We start from the raw sequence: 8,763 nt of genomic DNA on the forward strand, positions 1-8,763 counted from the left end.
TCTCTCCCTCTCTGTCTCTCAAAAAAATAAATAAATCTTTAAAAAAAAAGAAACACATTCCCTCTGAAAATCAAGCTCGCTTGGTTTCCGGAGTAGATGGAAAGGGGGGAGGAAAAATTTAAAAATTGGCATGGCTGCTTACCTGGTGATCACCAAATATCACTGCCTGGGCCGGCTGGAAAGGGCAGACCTGTCCCTCTCATTTGCAGGAGCTGAAGCAAGACGTCAAACAGAAGACGTCCAGTTCTCTTCTCTTCCTGCCCAGCTCTGTCCTGCACTGATGCTGTCACAGACTGGACACCCAGCTCCATGTCCAAGCTCCATCCAACCCAGTCAGCCAGCTCTTGGCCGCCATACAGGCTTAGGGGTGAGTTCCTAGTTGTACTTCTGCCCTCTCTGGGAGGAAGGACTAGAGCAGAGGCCAACATGGGCCCTGGAAGTGGGTTTGGGGCCTTTGGGACAGGGAGTTCTGAGGGGACAGCCTGTGACTAGAAGACAGGGTACTGGCTGAGCATGGAGGGTCCCTTTGATCCCGAGGACTCCTTGCCCCTTGGGGAGGGGTGTGGCAAAAGAGGGACAGAGTTGGGAGCTAGAGCAGAGTTCCAGTGACCTGAGGCCTAAGGACGACACTGAGAATGGACTCCTGGGAGCCACATTTGATGCTTCTGACATCAATAGAAACATAAAGAAGAATGAACTCCAGGATGGCAGTGTATATGCCTAAAAAACTAGCATTACAGAAAATCTCATAAAGTGCTTCATCTAACCATTACTCATTCTTCAGCTGTAATTTCCCCCACATCACCTTCCGGCACATGTCCACTAATCATGTTTAGTTCCCGGTAGAACGTAAACTGCTCAGCGGTGGACTTCCCTGGAGCTCTCCCAGCCTACAGTCAGAGCTGCGCTGCGCATCCCCGGGCCAGCTCTGTCGTGGGGAGCCCTTTCCTATTCCCACTGAGCTCTGCTTTCCTGTCTTTGCTGCACATGGGATGATACTGGGCAAAGCCCTGCCTCCTCTGTGTTTCTCACAGACGCAGCGGGCGCTTGTCCCCACGTCCCTTCTGCACTCACCCTCCTCATCCCCTTTCCAACTAAATTCTTCTCGTGCACTTTCTTCACTTAATGTCTCATCCATTCCTGAGATTCCAGGCAACATCTCCATAAATGATTTCCAAAGCATTTTCCACATCCGTACTTTCCACCCTCCCCTCACATCCCTAATCCTGAGTTCATCCTCACCTCCCCTCTTGTTCTGCTAACCAGTCTCTGTCCGCACTTACATGAATGGTACCACCAGTCTTGTTTTTGCTCCCCCATAACCAAGGCGCCATGATTTTCCCACACACTGGTCCTCGAGCTCACCTATGGCTTTTCCCCTGCATGCACTGCCCTGGTCCAGACCACCTTCATTTGCACTGAGAGTACTAGACAAGTTCTATACCTGGTCACCTTCCTCCTAGCAGCTCCCCATACAATACACAGCAGCGTTCCCCCAAATTTCCCAGAATTCCTTAGGATGCCTTTTAAAAATGTGATGACCTGTGTTTTACTGGATTGGAACCGTATATGGTATGACCCATGAGTAGCTCTGAATTTTTACGAGGCTCCCCTAGTGACAAATACAAGCAGTCTGCAAGTCTTGTGTTCGGAACCACTGCATATCAAAGCCAAATTAATCTTCCAGAAATACTGGCTCAGAAATACCGAGTGACTCCCACTGGCTCCAGATACCTTCACAAATCTGAAGCCTGCCTTTTAAAACTTTCTGTTGCCTGGTCTGACCTGCCTCGCACACCATCTCCTAGTCCCTCCCCTGGAGTCAAGGCCATCTACTTGGTTTCTTCCTAACACCTTGTGAACAGCCTCCCAGCCTCCCATTGGAACTCCCTCCTTGCCCCTCTTCCAGGAAGCTTCTCCTTGCCTCCCCTCGCTCCCTGCCTGCCTGGGGAGTGCGCTGTGTGTACAGTCTTTTGACACTGAGCTTCTGCCACCCCTAATTGCAGTTCATCCTTCTCCAGCTGGGCCCAGAGCTGGGCAGGAGCAGGTGTTTAGTAGCTCCAGTTTCCTCTCTCCCTGCCTCCTGCCCCCACCTTCTCCTCCAGCCAGAGTGAAACCAGCCCCTAATCTGGTCTTGTACCACCTCGTGCCCCCCACCCCACGCAGGCCACCGCCTTTCAAATAGGACAAATTCAACACCTGCCTGTCAATGCCCACGATGCTTATCAACCTTTGACTTTGTTTTACCGAAAGACTAAAACATTACTTGTTTTTTCTTAAGGCTTGTACCAAATTATATGAAAAGGAAGGATTTCAGCCCATGGACCAAACCCAGGAACGTGTTTCCACCTGAACTAATGGTATGTTCTTTTTCTCCTGATTTATTTCTCTCTTTATGCCAATGGTGAGGGAATAAACAGTCCCATCAGCTCATCCCCAGTTGATACTTTCCAGCGTCTTTTACTCAGATATCTTAACCTGAATGTCAAAAGGAAAATGTGAAACATCTTCAAGGCAAAACACATTCATCCTTATAACTTGTTTCTTTAGTTTTAATCCATTAAAAATAAAGTCAGGGTGAAAAAAGACTTAATATGTGTCATAGCAAATTTTACTTACTCAAAATCTTCATTGGCTTAATATCCATTTGTCCCCATGGTCAACTTTGTACTACTATTACTCTCAGGAAACTGTGAAAGACAATTTTTCCCCCAGGACCTGCCCCTGGGTAGACCCACCCTGTCCCTGACCTCTCATCTAGTACAACTCCCCCTCTGTGACCAAAGCAGGACAGTCACAGTCTGTTCTGGTACACAAGCATCTTCATTAAAAATCCAAGGAAAATCCAGGGTACAAACCCTAGGCAGGTGAGGGTAGTTACGACCTCCAGATCTCACTTTCCTGAGAATTTGGCAGAATTTTAAAAGCATCTAATGGTCTCTTTTTATTTTTTAAGTTTTTTTAAGATTTTATTTTTAAGTAATCTACACCTAACATGGGGGCTTGAACCCCGAGATCAAGTCTCAGGCTCCGCCCACTGAGCCAGCCAGGTGCCCCTTCTCCTTTTTTACTTGTTCCTCCAGACATCCATGGACCTACTTGTAATTGTTGCACAAACTTCTATTGAAAGCCTCCCAAATGTCAGCACCGAGCTAGGCACTTAGGATACAGAAATGACACACTGCCTGTCCCTCAGGAGCTCATAGTCAGGTGTGCCAGTAACAATTAACAATAGAGCAGCAGAATCTGGGAGTAGAGCACAGAGCAAGGGTGAGATAGGGAGAGAAGAGAGAGGCTTCTCCAAAGAGCCAAACTTGAGCTAAAACTTGAATTGTAGATAGAAGTTATCAGGAGGTGGGAAGGGGGAATGAATGGGGCATAGAGAGGGAATTCTAGGTAAAGTAAAAACCATGCACATTGGCTTGTGGCTTTGAAGAACTCGTAACTTTCAGGAAAAACAAGCAATTCCAAACGACTAGGGCATGGCATGTTGGAAGGTCCACTGTAACCCCACCCCCACACCAGAGGGTAAGGCTGGGAAGGAAAGAGGAGGCCAGACCCTGATAGGCCTATATTACAGACCTAAAGGATATGAAGTTTTTGTACATGTAATGGAGAGTCATTACAGGATTTTGGTAAAGGATATTTACAGTTTTGAAAGCTCACTCTGGCTGTCGAATGGAGAAGATTGGGTTATAAGTGAATGCAGGGTGACAAGTGGGTATGGCCGCAGCCCAGGAGAGGGATGGTGGTGTCTCGGATTAGGGTGTTAGTGGAGATGGAGAGAGAAGATAAATGGGAGAGATAGTTATGAGGCAAAATCAAGAGGGATATTGGCAGCGGATTGGATGTAAGTGGGTGAGAGAGGAGCAAGGGTCAGGAGTGACTCCTAGGCTTTCAGTCTGCACAATGAGATGCGAAGTTAGAGATACTGGAGCAGAAGCTCCTTTGAGGGGACAGATGAGGAATTTGGATTTTCACATCCTTTTTAAAAAATCTAAAGAGAAGTGACAAGTAGGCAGTTGGAAACTCGGAGGAGAGGTTGGGATTGACTATTTACATTTACAAGCCATTTGGGCTCAAAGCCAGAGGAATGGTGAGTACATAGCTGAGGAGAGGCCCTGGATCGAAGTCCTTAGGGGTTTACAACCACTAATGAATAGGTGGAAGGATGAGTGGACTCGAGAGAGAGAATGAGAGGCCGGAGAGGGCAAACCAATCAGAAGACAGGAATTCCAGAAGATGACATTTTGAGAAGGAGAGAGTGGTCAAATGCACCAAGTATTGCTGCGAGATCAAGTAGGATGAGAACAGAAAACAGTGACAGATAGGGCGCCATCAACTGTCACAAAAGCAGGAAGGTGTGTGTTGCGGGAGTTCTGGGAAGGGAAGAAATGGAGTCAGGGAGGCCGGAATGCTTTATAGAATTAGCCGACGGAGAGAAAATACAGAGCGCAGTAGCTGGAACGGACCTGGGATGGAACAGTTTGAATTTTGCCACTTGTGTTATGGAAGAAGTTTGACTGTTGATGGGAGGAGTACAGGTAAAAGGGAGACACTGAATACTTACGAGATGGAAGGTGTGGGTCCAAGGCATTGACTGAGAAATGTCTTCTCCATTTCTTTCAGAAACCTTTCGCTGAAGCATTCATGTCCAGGTTGGGGAGGAGGCCCACTGTGCCCCCTAGAACTCTGCCTTTTCCCATAGAGTATTTTCTGCCTAATGGCAATTGCCTATTTACTCAAGAGGTTGTGAGCTTGAGTCAGCTCTGGGAGGCCAGTGTGGTGTTCACCATTGTGTCACCATTGCCTGGCAAGTGACTCTCAAGTTTTTGGTCTCAGGGCCACCTATAGTTTTAAAAATTACTGAAGACCCTAAAGAGCTTTTGTTTATGTGGGTCTATTGATATTTGTAGTAGTTGTAATTAAAACTGGGAAATATTTTAAACATTTATTTATTTATTTGAAAATAACATGGGTAAACCCACTGCACATTGGCATGAATAGCATTTTATTCATGAAGAATAACTATATTTTTCCAAAGAAAAATCATTGAGAAGAGTGGCATTATTTCACAGTTTTTGCATCTCTCTTTAATACGGACTTAAAAGCAGACAGCTGGATTCACGTGTCTGTGTCTATATGCTGCCAGACACAGTACCACATAAGGTCCAGCCCTTGGGATGCTGCACTGTACGCTCACGAGAGAATGAGAAGGAAGAAGGCAAATGACATTTTGCATTATAAAATAGTTTTGACCTTGAGACCCCTGAAAGGGTCTCAGGGACTCTCAGGGATACGTGGACTACACTTGGGGAACCACTGCCCTGCCCTGTGGAGAGGAGCATATGAATTATTTCATTAATCAGAGCTTTTAATACATTCCCTGGGCCTGCCATCTCTCTGTCATCCTTTCCAACAGAACACATAACCGAAGGCAAAAATGACAGAGTCCTTATGATAAAGAACTTCTCATGTAGCCAATCCGCCTTTAATTAGTATTCCCATTTCCATCCCTTTTGTCAGTTAAGCAGCTGCTACCATGCTTTTTGTTCAGTGTTGAAATTATTCGGTGTGAAGCAATTTATGAAAACATGGAACTCTCACCAAAAAAATCTGCCCTTTAGATGACCCCCACAGTGAACAAAATAGTTCTGCGTAAAGTATTTTTACAAAGGTATTATCAAATTTAATTCCAAGAAAATTAAGCAATTCAACTCCCTTGAGAAATGGTTCCCTTGTTTATTATTAACTAGTAGAAATGGTTTAAATCATGCTTCCTCTGGATGCACGGAACCATTTCAGTTTCAGAGGACTGGGCAGGGAGCCTGATGCCCTCGGGTTCATGGTCCTGTTCATATTAACCATCTGTGTCACCCTGACCAGGTCACGACCTCTCCGGGCCTCACAGTTACTTTCTTCTCCAACACTAGACCAGTGGTTCTAATACTCGTGTGAAGGAGCAATGGGAAGTCAAGGGCTTTTCCTTGAATACCATATTATTTTTTTTTAAAGATTTTATTTATTTATGTGACAGAGAGACAGCCAGCGAGAGAGGGAACACAAGCGGGGGGAGTGGGAGAGGAAGAAGCAGGCTCTCAGTGGAGGAGCCCAATGTGGGACTCGATCCCTGAACGCCGGGATCAAGCCCTGAGCGGAAGGCAGACGCTTAATGACTGTGCTACCCAGGCACCATGAATACCATTTTCTTTGCTGAGCACCCTAAAATAGTGGCAAATTTAGTTAGACCAAGTGGAAAAGGAAGTTTTAGACTTAGAAAATATGTATTATATGATTCCTGTACTGGATCAAACCAGTGGGCACAGAAGTTCATTAAAAAGAAGAGAAGAGGAAGAAAAGGGGAAGAAAAGATGAAAGTCATGCAATTAAGCATGGTCAACTATCCGCAAATTATCCTCACAAATAGTTATTTTCTATTTGTTTATTCCATCTTACTACCAACAATCACTTGTGTTGCCATAGCTTTTAGAGAAATGGATGGGAGGAACACTTTAAAGAAAGTCTGTCCATTAATTACTTGTGCTAATTGAAAAAAGTCCCAGTGTTCTACTATAGCTGTGAAAGCCCTCAGTTTTGCTTTGGAAACAACAAACCTTCCCCATTGGCTACTTAAAAAAGTCTAACATTCTAGGCTTTTTGCCTCAACAAACAGCCTCTGAAAGCCGAAAGACCTTCTAGTCAAATACTTAATTGTAGATAAAGCAAAGCCAGGCCTGGAGAGATTTGGGGGTTTTCCTGAATTCACCTGTTTAGTTCGCAGCCAGGCTGGACTTAGACCCCGGGTCTCTTGTTCACTGGTGTACTCAGTGTTTTTCCACTCTCTAATCTTGCCTGATAATAAATAGCATACACTCCGGTGCACATAGAGTTCATTGTCTGTTGATGTTCTATCATCATTTGTAACTTAGCCAACAATTATTTCTTCGGTTGAGAAGTTGACATTAGAAATCTCATCTCTGGCACATAAGTTTCTTGTTTGTTTATAAGTTAAGATTTAATTAAAATTCACTTAGTTCTTTTTAAGCTACAAGAGATGGGAAAATATGCAAAGCAGTGAATTTAATTACGAATTGATTAGGCCACTGTTCTATAAGTGTCTGTCTTCGTTTTGTTACCCATGGTGGGTTCTGTTCATTCTTGTTTGGTTTGTGAGCTATAATGAAGTCTATGTGTTTGTCATTGAGATCAGCATCAAGTCTGCATTTATCTATTATAGTGGATGGCAGAAGACCTCAAGAAGAAATTTCTGACTGTCCATGGGGAGAAGACTGCCCGGATCACTGTAGAAACCCTAAATGACCTTCCAAGGAGGAAGTACCCCAAAGCTCCTCGTGTGATGGGGAACACCTCTCTTGGTAGGCAGGAAGGAAGCCACAGTTCCCACTTCCTAGAATATTGAAAATGAAAGTTCGTGAAAGTAGATGTGAGTTGTAGCATCCAGTCACAAATGAAAATACATACTTGGTGAGTCAAACCTACCATTTTGCCCAACTAATAGCCAGCTTGTTATATAACTAATTTCTCTAGCTCCTCAACAGCAATTTGGCCTCTCTTTCCTACTCTGGAATGCAATTGGATCTTTTCTGAGGTTAAAATTTCCATCTTTTAAAGTATCAGTAAATAGTTAAACAGATGTTTCTCCCAGGTTCCAGAGTGAAGAAACCTGCAGATGAGTTTACTGTTTGGGTCAAATTCCACTCAAATATGATGGAGGGCTGCTGAGGAAAAAAAGGCTTGTTATTTGTCATAATTTTATTTCCCTCTCTTCTTAGGCTTACAATAATCACTTCTAGATCATAGCATTATTTGCAACACAAAATCTAGCTGGCTTCTTTTCCACTCATGTTAATTCTACCTTTTAAGCGCCTAATAAGAAGTTTAAAGAAGCTTTCCATCCTATGATTATCTCTCTTGCAAGGATTTGGGGATTGTTTACAGTGACTCACATAAAAGAAGGTATGTTCTGTTTATTATCACAAAGACCTTATGGAGCAGATGGTCGTGCTAAAGAAAGCTGACGCTGTTTGACACTAACCCAATCAAGGATCGGTTGCAGATGGAGGAAATCATATTTGGTCCTGTAATGCTGACCCACATCTGATCTTTTGAAAAGAGGATCTCCCTAGATTCAGGAAATCCTAGTAAAGATTGTACATCCTCTTTCAAGACTCCATTTTCTGCTGATAGCTGGGACTCCACAAACATTTGTCGATTCATCCAGAAACTCAGCCAGCTGTCTCTGGCCTCCTCCGTTTTTCGAGGAGTCCTTACGCTGTTTGCTCCCTCCAGCGGCAGATGAGAGCAGCTACCACGCTGTCTGTCACATCACCCGCAGCATTTTCTCGGGCCTCTGGCCACCAGCTGTTCCTACAGTGTCCCTCCTCCCACTCAGCAGAACCAATTTCAGTGACTGTCCCAAACGTATCCAACAAGAAGAGCCGTGTATTTTTTTTATTTCCACAATTTAGGACTCAGTTCTCTAGGTCAATATTGTTCTGTTTTATTAATGTCATTGTTACAAAATATTTACCCCGTGCCAGGCACTGGGCTGTATGCCAGTAAATCAAGCCTACTGAGAAAGACATGATTTCTTCCATAAGAACTCATGGTATTATGGGAAAGATAGCTGTTTTAAAAGATAATTATAGAGTGATATAGTAAGTGTGATATTTGACCTTTATATTTCCCTTTATCATCAGTGGAATTTTCCCCCACAATCTGAGGGATGCTTTCCAAATTGTA

The 8,763-nt window shown here is 44.2% G+C and overlaps 1 long non-coding RNA gene across 1 annotated transcript; it reads left to right on the forward strand.

Annotated features, from left to right (window-relative positions):
* Window positions 1-234: 234 nt before the first annotated feature.
* On the forward strand, window positions 235-7,359 carry LOC117796584. The gene is made up of 3 exons (XR_004621152.1): window positions 235-367; window positions 2,282-2,360; window positions 7,238-7,359. It is a non-coding gene; the product is annotated as an uncharacterized LOC117796584 (long non-coding RNA).
* Window positions 7,360-8,763: the final 1,404 nt, after the last annotated feature.

Source organism: Ailuropoda melanoleuca, chromosome 2 (assembly GCF_002007445.2).
Source record: "Ailuropoda melanoleuca isolate Jingjing chromosome 2, ASM200744v2, whole genome shotgun sequence".
Classification (NCBI taxonomy): domain Eukaryota; kingdom Metazoa; phylum Chordata; class Mammalia; order Carnivora; family Ursidae; genus Ailuropoda; species Ailuropoda melanoleuca.